The sequence below is a fragment of the Zalophus californianus genome, chromosome X (assembly GCF_009762305.2).
Source record: "Zalophus californianus isolate mZalCal1 chromosome X, mZalCal1.pri.v2, whole genome shotgun sequence".
In the NCBI taxonomy this organism is placed as follows: Eukaryota; Metazoa; Chordata; class Mammalia; order Carnivora; family Otariidae; genus Zalophus; species Zalophus californianus.
In genome coordinates this window covers 30088680-30106447 of record NC_045612.1, presented here as the reverse complement: position 1 = coordinate 30106447, position 17768 = coordinate 30088680, and the positions used below count along the sequence as shown (strand labels likewise).

Genomic DNA, 17768 nt, shown 5'->3' with positions numbered 1-17768 from the left:
GCTCCCTGCTCAGCGGGGAGTCTGCTTCTCCCTCTCCCACTCCCGCTGCATGTGTTCCCTCTCTCGCTGTGTCAAATAAATAAATAAATCTTTAAAAAAAAAGAACATACAAACATTAAAACACTGATTGATTATAGAAAGTAGAGTGGAGAGGGACGCCTAGGTGGCTTAGTTGGTTAAGCGTCTGCCTTTGGCTCAGGTCATGATCCCAGGGTCCTGGGATCGAGTCCCTCATCAGGCTCCTTGCTCAGCGGGGAGCCCGCTTCTCCCTCTGCATGCTGCTCCCTCTGCTTGTGCTCTCTCTCTCTGACCAATAAATAAATAAAATCTTAAAAAAAAGAGTAGTGCTTGCTTCGGCAGCACATATACTAAAATTGGAAGGATACAGAGAAAATTAGCATGGCTCCTGTGGAAGGATGACATGGAAATTCTTGAAGTGTTCCATATTTTTTAGGAATAGCATGGAGGACATTAGGAGAAGGAAGGGAAAAATGAAGGGGGGTGGAATCAGAGGGGGAGATGAACCATGAGAGACTATGGACTCCGGGAATCAAACTGAGGGTTTTAGAGGGGAGGGGGTTGGGGGGGATGGGTGAGCCCAGTGATGGGTATTAAGGAGGGCACATATTGCATGGAGCACTGGGTGTTATACGCAAACAATGAATCATGGAACACTACATCAAAAACTAATGATGTACTGTATGGTGACATAACATAATAAAAAATTTATACAAAATAAATATAGAAAAAAGAGTAGAGTGGAGGGAAAAAACCTTTAGCTATCATTTTCAGTAAAGAGAAGCACTCTGAGGAGAATCAAATCAATTAGTAATATTCATCTATATTGCAAAATAATACATACATAGAAAAGTTAATGATCATACTGATTTTATTACTTTTTCTAAGCCATTTTATCTCCCTCACAGTCAATGCAAAGAAATAAAACAATATAAAGAAAAATATGTCCTCATTATTATTCACAATAAAAAAGGTCTGCTTCATTCTACAGGCCTGGGTATATTGTATAATATGGACCACTTAAAGGCTTAAGTGGATCAAAATACCATTTTGATTCTTACTGAATAGAATTTCATCCGTATTTGGTGATAGGACTAGCTCCATGGGAGCTGTAATGTATTGAAGCATTTCTTTGGTATCCCCAGATCTCACATTAAGTAAAAAAAAACCCTACTCAAGAAAAGATAACAATCGTCTGTCCATAAATTATATCCATAGGCTCCTTCTATTTACTTATTTATTTATTTAGAGTGCATGACAGGGGAGAGGGGCAGAGGGAGAGGTAGAGAATCCTCAAGCAGCCTCCGTGCTGAGCATGGAGCCCTATGTGGGGTTCGATCCCAGGACCCTGAAATCACGACCAGAGCTGAAATCAAGAGTCAGTCACTTAACCAACTGAGCCACCCAGACACCCAGGCTCTTTCTTTAGTGTAAGGTGGGAAAAGGGGCCCTTTTTCGAGTACATGGATACAAGCGTTGTTGTGGTCTAAAGATTGTTAAATTGATATTGTGTCTGCTATAAAGAACATAAGGTGTACATCAAAATGACTGCCAGATTAAGAAACTTCCACAACATGTTTCAGTTCTTCAAATAATTGAGCAAGTTCCTTTTCTAGGCTGATAGTCTGGTATTCGCATTGCTGCTGCCCATGAGACTCATCACCAGAGGTAAACGATTCAGTTGAACCACCTGGTAGCTGTTATGGTAACAGATGATATTTAAAAAAAAATTTTTTTTAAAGATTTTATTTATTTGACAGAGAGAGACACAGCGAGAGAGGGAACACAAGCAGGGGAATGGGGGAGGGAGAAGCAGGCTTCCCACGGAGCAGGGAGCCTGGATGTGGGGCTCAATCCCAGGACCCTGGGATCTCGACCTGAGCCGAAGGCAGACGCTTAACGACTGAGCCACCCAGGTGCCCCTAAAAATTTTTTTAATTTTTAATTTTTTTTGAGAGAGTGTGCATGAGCGGGGGTAGGGGCAGAGGGAGAGAAAGAATCTCAAGCAGGCTCACACTCAGCACAGAGCCTGATTTGGGGCTTGATGTCAGGACCCTTAGATCATGACCTGAGTCAAAATCAAGAGTCAGTTGCTTAACTGACTAAGCCACCCAGGTGCCCCATTAACAGATGATATTTTCATTTTTTGAAAGTTCAAGTTTGCTCTCTTGGTCTGTTGCAAGGGCAAAGTAGATAAGAAACTGGGTATCAAAGAAAGCTTTGGACGATTGTCATTGGCTACTTTAATAACAAGTACGCCATCTCTAACTGATGCAACAATAGCATGGAGCCCTTCAACATGTAGTAATTTTTTATTTTATTTTATTTTATTTTATTATTTTATTTTATTTTATTTTATTTTATTATTATTTTTTTTTTATTTATTTGTCAGAGAGAGAGAGCACACAAACAGGAGGAGCGGCAGGCAGAGGGAGAAGCAGTCTCCCAGCTGAGCAGGGACCCCGATTTGGGACTCAGTCCCAGGACCTCAGGATCATGACCTGAGCTAAAGGCAGACACTTGACTGAGCCACACAGGCGTTCCTGTAGTAATTTTTTAAATTAAGTGTTTAGTTTCAATTCCAGTATAGTTAACATAGAGTGTCATATTAGTTTTCGGTGTACAATATAGTGATTCAATAATCCCATACATCACCCAGTGCTTATCAGGACAGGTGTACTCCATAATCCCCATCATCTATTTCACCCATCACCCCTCCCCCACTTCCCCTCCAGTACCATCAGTTTGTTCTCTGTAGTTAACAGTCTGTTTTTCTTGGTTTGCCTTTTTATTTTTTTCCTTTCCTTATTTGTTTTGTTTCTTAAATTCCACATATGACTGAAATTATATATTTGTATTCTTCCGACTTATTTTACTTAGTATTATACTCTCTAGCTCCATCCATATTGTTGCAAATGGCAAGATTTCATTCTTTTTTATGAATGAGTAATATTCCGTTGTATATATACCACATTTTTTATCCATTCATCTATCAGTGGACACTTGAGCTACTTTCCATAATTTGGCAATTGTAAAAAATGCTACTATAGACATAGGGGTGCATGTATCCCTTTGAATTAGTGGTTTTGTATTTTTCAGGTAAATACCCAGTAGTGCAACTGCTGGATCGTAGGGTAGTTCTATTTTTAAATTTTTGAGGAATCTCCATACTGTTTTGCACACTGGCTGCACCAGTTTGCATTCCCACCAACAGCGCAAGTGGGTTCCTTTTTCTCCCAAGTGCTCGCCGGTACCTATTGTTTCTTGTGTTTTTGATTTTAGCCATTCTGACAAGTGAGGTGATATCTCATTGTGGTTTTGATTTGCATTTTCTTGAAGGATGTTGTACTTTGTCCGATCCTATTTTCTGTGTCTATTGAGATGGTTATATGGTATTTATCCTTTCTCTTCTTTTTTAAAAAAAAATTTTACTGGGCATATTCTGTTTTTTTTTTTAAAAAGATTTTATTTATTTATTTGACAGAGAGAGCAAGAGAGCACAAGCGGGGGAGTGGGAGGCAGAGGGAGAAGGAGAAGCAGGTTCCCTGCAGAGCAGGGAGCTCGATGTGGGGCTTGATCCCAGGACCCTGGGATCATGACCTAAGCCAAAGGCAGACGCTTAACCAACTGAGCCACACAGGCACCCCATCCTTTCTCTTCTTGATGTGATGTATCACATTGATGTATTTGCAATCATTGAACCACCCTTGCATCCTGGCAATAAATCCCACTTGATCATGGTGGATGATTTTTTTAATGTATTGTTGGTTTCAGTTTGCTAGTTTTTCATTTAATATTTTTACATCTATGTTTATCAGAGATATTGGCCTGTAGTTCTCTTTTTTGTGGTATATTTTCTAGTTTTGGTATCAGGGTGATACTGGCCTTATAGAATGAATTTGGAAGTTGTCCTCCTATTTTTTGGAGTAGTTTGAAAAGAATAGGTATTAACTCTTCTTTTTTCTTAATTATTTATTTTAGAGGGGAGCGGGAAGGGCAGAGGGAGAGGGAGAGAGAATCTTAAGTGGACTCCATGCTGAGCATGGAGCCTGACATGGGGCTCAATTCTACAACCCTGGGATTACTACCTAAGCCAAAACCAAGAGTTGGACACTCGACTGACTGTACCACCCAGGTGCCCCAGGTAGTCTGATAGAATTTGCCTATGAAGCTGTCTGGTCCTGAACTATTATATATATAGGGAGTTTTTTGATTACTGATTAAATTTCATTGCTGGCAATCACTCTGTTCAAATTTTCTTTTTTTTTTAAGATTTTATTTATTTATTTGACACAGAGAGACACAGCAAGAGCAGTAACACAAGCAGGGGGAGTGGGAGAGGGAGAAGCAGGTTTCCCACTGAGCAGGGAGCCTGATGTGGGACTCGATCCCAGGACCCTGGGATCATGACCTGAGCTGAAGGCAGATGCTTAACGACTGAGCCACCCAGGCGCCCTCTGTTCAAATTTTCTAATTTTTCCTGCTTCGGTTTTGGTAGTTTATGTGTTTCTAGGGATTTATCCATTTCTTCTAGGTTGTTCAATTTATTTGGCATATAATTTTTCATAATATTCTCTTACAATCCTGTGTATTTCTTTTTTTTTTTTTTTTTAAAGATTTTATTTATTTATTTGACAGAGAGAGAGAGAGAGAGTGAGCACAAGCAGGGGGAGTGGCAGGCAGAGGCAGAGGGAGAAGCAGGCTCCCCATAGAGCAGAGGGAGCCCGATGTGGGACTCGATCCCAGGACCCTGGGATCATGACCTGAGCCGAAGGCAGTCGCTTAACCAACTGAGCCACCCAGGCGCCCACAATCCTGTGTATTTCTGTGGTGTCAGTTATTTCTCCTTTTTTTATTTCTGATTTTTAAAAAATTTTTATTTATTTATTTATTTAAAAGATTTTATTTATTTGACAGAGAGCGAGTGAGAGAGCACAAGCAGGGGGAGCAGCAGAGGCAGAGAGAAAATCATGCTCCCTGCTGAGCACGGAGCCTGATGTGGGCCTTAATCCCAGGACCCTGGGATTATGACCTGAGCTGAAGGCAGAGGCTCAACCAACTGAGCCACCCAAGCGCCCCTATTTCTGATTTTTTTTTTAACTTGGGTCCTTTTTTTTTTTTTGATGAATCTGGCTAGAAGTTTATAAATTTTGTTGATCTTTCAAAGAAGTAGCTCTTGGTTTCAGTGATCTGTTTTATTGTCTTGTTAGTTTCTATATCGTTTATTTCTGCTCTGATCTTTATTATTTCCTTTCTTCTGTTGGTTTTAGGTTTTGTTTATTTCTTAGCTCCTTTAGATTATATTATTTATTAGAGATTTTTCTTGCTTCTTGAGGTAGGCCTGCATTGGTATAAAGTTCCCTCTTAGAACTGCTTTTGCTGCATTCCAAAGATTTTTGGCTATTGTTTTCATTTTCATTTATTTCCATATAATTTTTTAAATTTCAAATTTGATTTGTTGGCTGAGCCATTCATTGTTTAGTAGCATGTTATTTAACCTCTATGTATTTGTGCTCTTTCCAGATTTTTTCTTGTTCATTTCTAGTTTCATGGTGCGATGGTCAGAAAAGATGCATGATATGACTTTGATATTTTTGAATTTGTTGACACTTGTTGTGTAGCCTAATATGTGATCTGTTCTGGGGAATGTTTTGTGTGCACTTGAAAAGAAAGTGTAGGGTGCCTGGGTGGCAGAGTCAGTTAAGCATCTGACTCTTGGTTTCGGCTCAGGTCCTCATCTCATGGGTCGTGAGATAGAACCCTGTCTCCAGCTCCATGCTCAACAGGGAATCTGCTTGAAGATTCTGTCCCTCTGGCCTTTACCCCACTTGCATGTGTGTACTCTGTCTCTCTCTAAAAAATAAATAAATGATTTTTAAAAAGTAGGCCAATACTGTACTAAAACATTGTTTTAACAGAGAGAAACCAAATCATAATTTTGTATCAGTGTACTTTTGATATTAAAGCTCATTTTATTTAATTAAATTTATTCCAATTTTAGCTAGTCCTGATCGTGTATAAGATTACTTTCCAAAGATTCCTTTTTTTTTTTAAGTAGGCTCCACACCCAGAGTGGAGCTCAACATGGCACTCGAACCCACCATCCTGAGTTTAAGACCCAAGCCGAGACCAACTGAGCCAGCCAGGTGACCCCCAAAGATTCCTTTTTCATAAACCTTCTACAACTTTCTTTTTTTTTTTTTTTTTAAGATTTTATCTATTTATTTGGGAGAGAGAGTGCGGGTGTGTGAGTAGGGGGAGGGGCAGGGGAAAAAGAGAGAATCTCAAGGACTCTGTGCTGAGTGCAGAACCTGACTCAGGGCTTGATCCCAGGGCCCTGAGATCATGACCCCAGCCGAAATCAAGAGTCAGATGCTCAACCGACTGAGCCACCCAGGTGCCCCTACAACTTTCTTTTTTACATTGAGATTTTGTGCTGTTTTTCCTCTTCCCCAACCTCTCTTTAGGAAAAAAATTACTTTATTTTCACTCAATAAAATGCATTTCCATTCCTCATACCTTCTTTTACTGAAAACGTACATCTTACTTTTTTTTCAAATGGAGTTGTCTCCCTTATTTTTTTTAGTAGCTTTAACCACATGTTAATTGGAATTCTTAACTCTTAGAAACCTTTAGTCCTAGTGAAAACAAAGTAGTAAGCAAATGTGAATTGTCTGTTAATAGCAGCATTCTTTAGATTGGCAAATTATGAATACATTTCATGATTTCTAGAAACATATGCTTCTTTATAGTACAACCTTTCAATAAAGCATGAAGAATATTTACTAATAGTCCCAAATTTATCTTTACTTTCTCTTTAATTGGAAAGACAAAAGTAGATAAATCTATGCTCAGTAATTAATGTTTTATTATTTTATCTTATTTGGAAATAATGTAGATATTTAATGAATTTAACTTAACACCTCACTTAACCTAAAAGCAAAAGTTTAAGGTTTCAGGTTACCAAAATGATCTGAGCCAACATTTAAAAAGTTTACCTACAAACCTTTTTTTTAATTTACACCTTTTCCAATTTACTTGTTCTTAACACATGTTTAGATTGCCCACAAAAACTCCATTAGACATCAGACAAAGTCAACCATTATTTTTTTAGTTATTTATTGCTGAGAAATTTTTTAACAGAGGTAACATGGATTATTTTGATTTTAAATAAACCCAGGCAGAATAAAGGTTTTATATTTAATGCTAATAACTCTAAATGATATAGGAAATGGTTGGGGTTTGGAGCTGATGGCCAAGAAAGAATTCTTGAGACTTTTTTGGTGCAAAAAGTTGGTTTTATTAAATCACTGGGACGGGACCTGTCGGCAGAAAGATGTGCACTGGGGTCATGAGAAGTGTCTGACTGCATACTTTCAAGTTGGTAGGGGGTTAGGGATAGCTTAATTCTGAAAGAATTTTGGAAGCAAGGTTTCCAGGACCTTGAGGGGGCCAGCTATCTTTAGGAAGAGGTCATTTACTACGTCTAGTAAAACCCTAATCGTGAGACCCTTCAGATGTATCTCAGTGGGCCATATGGTTAGGGGATGATTACAAACATATATCTTGGGGGGTAGAGATAAAGGAAGTGTCCAAAGAAATTTTTGTATGTTAAAGTAGACTCAGGATACTGGGAGGCGGGCTAAGATTGCCTTTTGCCCTTAGGAAACCATCAACGTTGAGGCAGTTTAGTTCCTAGAAGAAGGTCTCCCTGCTTCAAGGACTTGTCAGTGGGCTGTAGGAGTTAAGGAAACTTAATTTTTTTCTTTTCCCTTTACTTCCCACATCATAAAGACATGTCTATTTTTGGGGCACCTGGGTGGCTCAGTTGTTAAGCGTCTGCCTTCGGCTCAGGTCATGGTCTCAGGGTCCTGGGATCGAGCCCCACATCAGACTTCCTGCTCGGTGGGAGGCCTGCTTCTCCCTCTCCCACTCCCTCTGCTTGTGTTCCCTCTCTTGCTGAATCTCTCTCTGTCAAATAAATAAATAAAATTTAAAAAAAGACGTCTATTTTAATTAAACCAACAACATTAAATTAGCTTTAATACTTAATATTTTCCAGGGCGCCTGGGTGGCTCAGTCGTTAAGCGTCTGCCTTCGGCTCAGGTCATGGTCCCGGGGTCCTGGGATTGAGCCCCGCATAGGACTCTCTGCTCCGCGGGAAGCCTGCTTCTCCCTCTCCCGCTCCCCCTGCTTGTGCTATTTCTCTCGGTCAAATAAATAATAAATCTTTAAAAAAATACTGAATATTTTCCAAGATCATGTGAACCTGAAATTCATTTGGATTGTCTTTATTTTATTGTTGGGAATTTTTATGAATACTAAATTTATATAAGCATGTAATTTTCTAGAAGTCAATTAAAGTTCTTTTACAAATTAATTTTAGCAATATCATTGGGAGGTAGAAAGATATCTCACATTTACTGTGTGTGTGTGTAGACAACATAAACGGTATATACAATATACAAAGATATTATAGCTTTTGTTTGTACTAGTATCTTTGTCTCTTTTTTAAGATTTTATTTATTTGACAGAGAGAGAGAAAGCACAAGTGGACAGAGCGGCAGGCAGAGGGAGAGGGAGAAGCAGGCTGCCCGCTGAGCAGAGACCCCGATGCAGGGCTTGATCCCTGGGATCATGACCTGAGCCCTGAGCGGAAGGCAAACGCTTAACCAACAGAGCCACCTAGTCACCCCAGTACTAGTATCTTTGGAGATGACATTACAGGCCCAATTTCCAAGCATCTTTCTCTACTTCTGCTGAAAAACTTCTCCCTTAAGTTTGCATTTGAAAGAATGGCTCTTAGGTCCTAGAGAAGATGGGGAGGGGGAGAAAATGTACATCACAAAGGCCCTGAGAAAGTACCTGCGTTTTCTCTAAGGTGGTGTTTTTTGGGGGCATATTTGCCTGTTATCAGAAGTGTTAAAATGTGGACACAGGAGCCTTTTTTTGAAGTTTTAATTTTTAGAAGTCCTCTCCCTCTGCTCTATTCTTCAGTCTCCGGTGATTCTGGGCTGTGTTTGCATTTCAAAATCATGATAAGATTTATAATTTCAGCGGAAAGAGAAAGAATGCAGATTTTTTTCTGAGAGTTTCAAGGTAATTGGTATTTAATATTTTCTTTCTGTTTTCTTTTTTTTAAAGATTTTATTTATTTATTTATTTATTTATTTGAGAGAGAGAGAAACAGCATGAGAGGGGAGAGGGTCTGAGGGAGAAGAAGGCTCCCTGCTGAGCTGGGAGCCCGATGTGGGACTCGATCCCAGGAATTATTTTCTTTCTGTTTTCTTAAGTGCCAAACAATTTGGTCTAATATTCTAATATAATATCTTTATAATATCTACAAGTATTTTGAGAGGAATAGGTGGGGTTTGGGGGTTGGTAAAGATAGGTGTGTTTTGATTTGTTTCTAGAGTTGCATTTCTGGTTTTGTATAGATTTGCAAGATAAAGACAGTTGTTTCTAATTCCCCCAAAGAACTGGATTACCGCCTGACTATCTGGAGATTGACCTGCTTCTTTAAAGTTGCTTCCACCAGGGAGATTGTTAACTAAATGGGAATTAGAAGATTTATGCTTTTGTAATGTCTGTATAAAGCATTTTAACAAAAACCTTTCTGAGTATGCGATTCAACTTTGGCTTCTATTAGCCCCTGAATATTGGCCTTTAGCTGATCACTTGTAGGATGACCTAAGAGAAATTTTGTTCCTTTGTGACAGTGTGGGGTGGGTGGTTGTGAATGGCCACTAATCTAATTTGTCTCTAAATTTTTGGAAAAAAAATCTATTTAAATTCAATTTTATTAAACTCTCTAAATTTGGTAAAATCTTCTCAAAGGAGAGGTTAAAGGGCTTTATAATTTAAAGGGTCTGCTGCTATCCAGAGGACATGAAATTTATTTTTGGTGGGGGTCTATGATGTGTCTGCAAGGGATGTTGCATAGGAATGCCTGAAGCTGGCAGAGATTGACTACAGAGCCCTAGAAGATAGGAGCAAAATGAGCCTTACTGCTAGTCTCAGGGGCTTTTGTTCAATTCATTTCTGGCTTTTAGCATTTACATGAGCAGCCTGTATACTTTGGGTCTCAACATTAGGCTGGTGGCCATCTAAATTTTGCAGGGGAGGGGAAGTTAAAATAGGAAGATGGGGCTGGAATTGAAGAAGGGGATTTACGTTGGATATAGACATTAATTTTTATTTTAAGTCTAATCTGTTTTCTTTCATCTTGTCAAAGGAGTCCCTAAGGCCAGCTGTTATACTAATAAGACAGTTGAGAGCACTCTTTAATTTTTTTTCTTTCAAATATAACCAAATTAAAAGATCCATTGTATGGCCATTGACAAGTAGAATCTATTGATTTTTTTTAAATAAAGATTTTATTTATTTATTTGTCAGAGAGAGAGAGAGAGCGAGGGAGAGAGCAAGCACAAGCAGGGGGAGCAGCAGGCAGGGCACAAGCAGGCTCCCCGCTGAGCAAGGAGCCCAACGTGGGGCTCGATCCCAGGACCCCAGGATCATGACCTGAGCCGAAGGCAGACGCCCAACTGACTGAGCCACCCAGGCGCCCCAGATCTATTAATCTTAATAGTGATTTAAACCAGTAAGCCTTTTTAAGGCTTAACTATGGACATAAGAGGCATACCCAAAGACAGTGTAAAAAAAAAAAAAAGGGCAGCCCAAACAAGGTTCAGAAAGTTCACTTCCCAAAGATGGTCTAAGAAAGCAAAGGCCTTTGTTGTACAGGTGGTTAATTTACTCCAATATAGCAGTCTTTCACGGTGTCAGAATGGAGAATGTTCTCAGGTGCCAGTCTCAAGCCCCCCCTTCCCAATAAAGGAGTCTTTGAGTTAGGTAGGAAGTGCTCTAACAGCTTTTAAGTGCTTTACCCACGCCCACTAATTTTGTGGCTTTGGCTTTCAAGGTGTCCATTAGCAACAGGCTTTACCTCCTGTGCTTCATTAACCCACATCAAAGTTTGTCTTAAGTGACACTGGTCTGATGAGAAATGTGCACTCATCAGTCTGTGAGCTTGCCTTGAACAGCAGGCTTATTAGGGTCTATGCTTGTATTCCTACCCTATTGTTTTCCCTCCTTATGACAGATGATACAACAGACAAAGACAAAGTAAAACAAAGACCATCTCTGGAAAGAAATGGATCACTACTCTACCAAATTTACTGAGTCCCTAAGCCCAAGGAACTAGTTCCACAGATATTCTTTCCTGCTAATCTAAATATATATATAAAAGGCTTTTATCACTCTTGCTTCACTAGACTCCATAGACAGAGATTCCAGGAGGCTGACATGGTGAGAAATCTTACCTTCTCCTGGCTGTATGTCAGATGCCCAAGGACCTGTAGAATTTTTGGAGCAAATATCCAGTGGAAGTTTATCCTGCCAAGTATGGCAACTGTTGGGGAAGAAAAAATTTACTCTTTAAGGGTCTTCTAGCTGGTCTAACAATTAAGTTGACATGAAACATATTAAAGGGACAAAATCAGATTTAATTACAAATGTACAGGGAATCCACACAGACATGAGATTCCAGATAGTTGGGCAAAGTGAGGTAAATATGTCCCAGAACTAAGGAGAAGGGAATGGGGTCTGGTACTTGAAAGGGAAGGAAAGCAATTCACAGGAAGATGAAAAAGAGTAATGTTTGGTAATAAGTGTTTGCTAAACCATCTAGAAATAATGGATCACAGAAAGGACTTTGATCAAACAGGTCTTGTTGGTTCTTCCCTGTCTACCATGTCATATTATAATATAGATATCTATATTGATCACTCTCTTTCTGGAAGAAGTCCTCTATATTCTTTGAGACAGTTAGGGGGAAGGTCAAATTTTCTTCCTGAGTCCTTTGGGCATTGATTATTTTCAGCTCAAAATAATCTTCCTGCCAAAGAGGCACATATTGGGGTGGCCTGCCCTGGGCCCCTACATGTGGAAAATAAAAAACACATACTTAAATAAATGATGGGTCAAATTTTAAAAATACAAAGGAAATTAGAAAATATCTTGATACAAATGAAAAAGTAAACACGCCATATGGAAAATATGAGCTGCAGTGAAAGCAGTGTGGAGATAAATTTACACTTGTAAGCAGCTTATTTATTTTTATATTTAAAATTATATTTTTTTAGAGAGAGGAGGAGAAGAGGAGCAGAGGGAGAGGGAGAAAGACAGAATCCCAAGCAGACTCCACGCTGAGTGCAGAGCTTGATGCAGGGCTTGATCTCAAGACCTGAGCTGAAATCAAGAGTTGGCCGCTTAACCACCTGAACCAGTCAGGCTCCCCATCACTCTCTTTCTTTTTTTTTTTTTTTAAGATTTTATTTATTTGTCAGATAGAGAAGAGAGAGAGCACAAGCAGGGAGAGTGGCAGGCAGAGGGAGAAGCAGACTCCCCACTGAGCAAGGAGCCCAATGTGGGGCTCCATCCCAGGACCCTGGGATCATGACCTAAGCCTAAGGCAGATGCTTAACCCACTGAGCCACCTAGGTGTCCCACACTCTATTTCTTATAGGTCTTTCAGATACTCTATTTCTTCTTGAGTCAGTTTCACTAGTTTGTCATTTTAGGAATTTGTTCATTTCATCTCTGTTATCTAATTTGTTGGCATACAGTTGTTGGTACTATTCCCTTATAATTCTTTTTTTCAGATTATTAGTAATCTCCCATTGTTTACTTCTGATTTTAGTAACTTCTGTTCTCTCTCTCTTTTTTCTTTTTTGGTCAGTCTAGCTAAATGTCAATTTTGTTGACATTTTCAAAGAACCAACTTTGGGTTTCATTGGTTTACTCTTAAATTTTCTATTTCATTAATTTCTGCTCTAACCCTTATTTCCTTTTCTACTTTGTTTGGGTTGTTTGTTATTCTAGTTTCTTAAGGAGATTGTTGATTTGATATCTTTCTTTTTTAATGTAGGCATTTACAGCTATAAATTTCCCTCTAAGTACTGCATTTAATGTTTTCATATGTTGTCATCTTCATTCATCTCAAAGTGTTTTCTAATTTCCATTCTGATTTTTTTCTTTGATCCATTGGTTATTTATACTGTTCTTTAATTTTCACATATTTTTACACTGACCAAATTTCTTTGTTTTTAATTTCCATTTCCATGCCATTGTGATCTGAGACATACTTTGTATGATTTTAATTCTTTAAAATATACTGAGTCTACACAAAGACACATAATTAAAATGTCAAAAATTAAAGAATCTTAAAAGCAGCCAAAGGAAAACAATTAGTTACATACAAGAGAACACCCATAAGACTCTTAGCTGATTTTTTAGCAGAAACTTTGCAGGCCAGAAGGGAGTAAGGGGTATGATATATTCAAAGTGCTGAAAGGAAAAACCTACAACCAGGAATACCCTACCCAGCAAGGTTATCATTCAGAATTGAAGGACGATCCCAGACAAACAAAAGTTAAAAGAATTTATACTACTAAACCATCCTTACAAGAAATGTTAAAAGAACTTGTTTAAGTAGAAAAGAAAAGGCCATAGGCAGAATGAAGAAAATTATGAAAGGAAAAGATTGCAGTGGTAAAAACATATAGTAAGATTGTAAAGGTAGTAGATCAATCATTTTTTTTAAAGATTTTATTTATTTATTTGAGAGAGAGAATGAGAGACAGAGAGAGAGAGCACATGAGGGGGGGGAGGGTCAGAGGGAGAAGCAGACTCCCTGCCGAGCAGGGAGCCTGACACGGGACTCGATCCTGGGACTCCAGGATCATGACCTGAGCTGAAGGCAGTCGCTTAACTGACTGAGCCACCCAGCGCCCAGATCAATCATTTATAAAGCTAGTATGAAGGTTAAAACAAATGTAGTGAAATCAAATTATATCTATGAAAGTAAGTCAAGAAATAGGAGTCACAGCTTTGGAAGTTATTCCCCATGATCTCCTTATTGATTACAAATAAATTTACAAAAAAAGTTAGTTAAGGGATACACAAAATAATATGATGTAAAATATGACATCATTTTCATAAAATGTGGATGGGGTAAAAATGTAGTGCTTTTAGAATGTGTTCACACTTAGGCAACAATCAACTAGGACTGCTGTACACATAGGATGTTATATACCAACCTCATAGTCACCAGAAACCTATTAACAGATGCACAAAAGAAATCCAGGCATAGCACTAAAGAAGGTCATCACACCACAAGACGAGAGAGCAAGAAAGGAACATAGAAGAACTGCAAAATAACCAGAAAACAATTAACAAAATCAAAATAAGTACATACTTATCAATAATTACTTTAAATGTAAATAGACTACATGTTCTAATCAAAAGACATAGGGTAACTAAATGCGTAGAAAAAACAAGACCCATCTATATGCTGCCTACAAGTGACTCACTTCAGACCTAAAGACACCAACAGAATGAAAGTGAAGGGATAAAAAGATATTTCATGAGAACGGAAACAAAAAAGCTGGGGTGGCAATACTTACATCAGACAAAATAAGCTTTAAAAGAAGGAGTGTATTGAGAGACAAGGGTATTACATAATGATAAAGGGATCAGTTCAACAAGAAGATGTAACAGTTGTAAACATCTATGCACCCAACATAGGAGTACCTAAATATATAAAGCAAATATTAACAGACATAAAGGGAGACTTGACAGTAATAATAGGTGACTTTCATGCCCCACTTATATCAATGGATAGATCATCCAGACAGAAATTCAGTAAGGAAACAGTCGCTTCAAATGATGCATTAGACCAGACAGACTTAATAGATACATACAGAACATTCCATCCAAAAGCAGCGGAATACACATTCTTTTCAAGTACACCTGGAACATTTCCCAGGATAGATCACATTTTAGGCCACAAAACAAGTTTCATTAAATTTAAGAAGACAGAAATGATATCAAACAGATTTTTTTAAAAAACAGAAACAGGGGCGCCTGGGTGGCTCAGTCGGTTAAGTGACTGCCTTTGGCTCAGGTCATGATCTTGGAGTCCCAGAATCAGTGGGGAGTCTGCTTCTCCCTCTGACCTACCCCTTCTCGTGCACTCTCTCTCTCAAATAAATAAAATCTTAAAACAAACAAACAAACAAACAGAAACAGACTCATAAATACTGGGAACAAACTGGGGGTTGCCAGAGAGGAGGTTGTGGAGGGATGGGCGGAATGGGTAGAGGGGATTAAGAGGGACAAAATTCCAGTTATAAAATAAACGTTGGGACACCTGGCTGGCTCAGTCAGTTAAGCGTCTGCCTTCGGCTCAGGTCATGGTCCCAGGGTCCTGGGATCGAGCCCCACATCGGGCTCCCTGCTGAGCGGGGAGTCTCCTTCTCCCTCTCCCACTCCCCCTGCTTGTGTTCCCTCTCTCTCTCTGACAAATAAATAAATAAAAATCTTTTATAAAAATAATAAATGTCACAGGGATGAAAAGTACAGCATTGGGAATATAGTTAGTCATATTAATAACTTTGTATGGTGACAGATGGTAAATACACTTATCATGGTGAACATTTTGTAATGTTTATAAATGTCACATCACTATGTTGTACATATGAAACTAATAGAATATTATTTGTCAACTATACTTCAATTTAAAAAAGTTTCAGTAAGGTGCTTGCGGCTGCACAGTATTAAGTGGTGAAGTTAGTTTTGTGCCCAGAGTCCATAGGCCTCATACTCAGGTGGCTTGCCTTTCCAGGATCTGTTTGCTGAGATCCCTCTGGCTGAAAATAGATCTGTCTTATAAAGCTCTTACTGGGTGCTTGCAGCCTGGTGCTGAGTTGGCCTTCCATAAGGATGGCTGCTGGGGAGGAAACTAAACTTCTGAGTTCTCTGTGACTGCATTTCTCATACTGGATGGCAGGCTGGGTGCTCCCTGGGTCTGCATTCCTTTCCATACCACACAGTGCCCCCTGGTTGGTCCCAGTCTCGTATCCCAGCAGCCAAGGACCTGGGCATCCTTCTACTTCTCCATCCATAGGGGCTGTGAAGCCAGGCTGCAGACTGAACACGTGGTAACTCTACCTCTTCACTCTTCTTCCTCCTCCCCCTCTGCCTCCAGTCAGTGCTCTCCTCCTCCAAGCCAGCATCCTACCTTGCAGGCAGAGGACGTCATTCCCTGAATAGGGGGAAAATGGAAGCCAGTGGGTTGGGCTGGGAGCTGACTGCTGGGGACCTTTGGGGCCTGATGAATCTGATGGGGCAGGACAGGGTCTGAGGGTGGCCATTCACTGCAGGAGTCAGGAGTGTAGGCTGGGACTCTTGTGCTCCTCTTCCAGGGGCTGCCACCTGCCCACCATGGCAGATAAAGGGTTCCTGGTACCCTGTACCTTGAGCTGCCAGAGTCAGGGGCTGTGGTTGGAGCATGATGCTTATCTGAGCAAATAGGTTTTCACAGGAGTGAAAGTAGAAGGAAAAGAAAGGGAGGGAAATGGGAAGAGGTGAGTATACGGAGCACTTCCTATAGGAAGTGCTCCTAAGCAGGAGCAGGTCCTGCTTAGTGGTCAAGGCTTGTGGGATACCAGGTAGCTGTTGACTGGGCGCCCCATTTTTAAGCAAGCATGTGTTTCCATTATGCCCGGAGGAAGTGATCTGGATGCTTTCCTGGCAGTCCATGGGGAAGAGGGATGAGCCGGTTTCAAAGAGGGCCTTCTCCATGCCAGCCATCCCATTAAAGGGAGGGTTCTGATTTCAGAGAATTACAGGCATTGCAAGGCATCCTAGAGGTAGGGAAACTGAAGCCCAGTTAGGGAAATACACTTGGCCGAGGTCCAACAGTGAGTTAAAGACACGGCTAGATACATTCATTCACTCATCCATCCATTTATTTATTCATCAGGCATTGTTTACATATCTGCTGTGTGCCAGGTCCTGTGCTAGACGCTGGGGGTGTGGCAATGCTGAGACTAGCCAGGCCCTGCCCTCCTGGATTCCCTAGTCCCCAGTACAGAGAAGTGGATGAGCTGATTACTATTTAGATTTCAGGGACCGGGGGTCAACGGTCAAACAAGTCTCCAAGATAGGCCAGTTCTGCCCGTACTTCCAGCCTCTTTTCCTCCTCTCCCCACTCAGTCCCTGGGTTCTGGTCGCTCGGGCCTTCAGAACACACCGGCCTCATTGCCACCATGGGTCCTTGGCACTGGCTGTCCTTTCTGCCTGGAATGTTCTTCCTCTAGGTCTTTGTATGGCTGCCTCCTCCACAGCATTCATGACTCTGCTTGGATGCCACCTCCTCAAAAGCCCTCTCGCTGAGCCCCTGACCTAAAAGCTCCCACCCCCACAGTGTTTGGTTATCTGCTCTCTTGTTTCATCTCCATCTCCCTCCTGGAGGACAGCGCTCAGTACTTAAGCGGTGCCTGGCACCTAGTAAGTGCTCAGTTAATATCAGCCAGTGGTCTTAGGAAAGGCTCAGGGACTCTTCTTCCCGGAAGGTCTCTGAGCGCTTCGTGTTTGCCATCTCTACAGAGGACAGACGCTCCTTTTACAAATAGTAAACTGAGTTGCAGAGAGAGGCAGTAACTGCCTGAATTCATGAAGTTCCCACAGTCCCTCGCCTCACCCTCACACTCCCCCCAGTCTTGGGGACATCAGAGCCAGTCCTTTACACGTTTCTCCTCATTGTACTGAGACCCCAAGAGGCTCTTCTGCCCCAAGGACACTCAGGCCGAAAGCAACAAATTCTCTCCGTTTTTGTTTAACTGGGAAGATCTCAGCCTTAATATCTGAAAGATAGCTTTGCTGGATGTAGAATTCTGAGTTGACAG

General features: G+C 40.4%; 1 non-coding gene and 1 pseudogene across 1 annotated transcript; one reads left to right on the top strand and one right to left on the bottom strand.

The window, feature by feature from the left end:
- The first annotated feature begins 344 nt into the window (after nucleotides 1-344).
- On the top strand, nucleotides 345-451 carry LOC113931601. The gene has a single exon (XR_003522768.1). It is a non-coding gene; the product is annotated as a U6 spliceosomal RNA (small nuclear RNA).
- A 1123-nt stretch (nucleotides 452-1574) lies between these two features.
- LOC118356508 lies at nucleotides 1575-2326 on the bottom strand (annotated as a pseudogene).
- Nucleotides 2327-17768: the final 15442 nt, after the last annotated feature.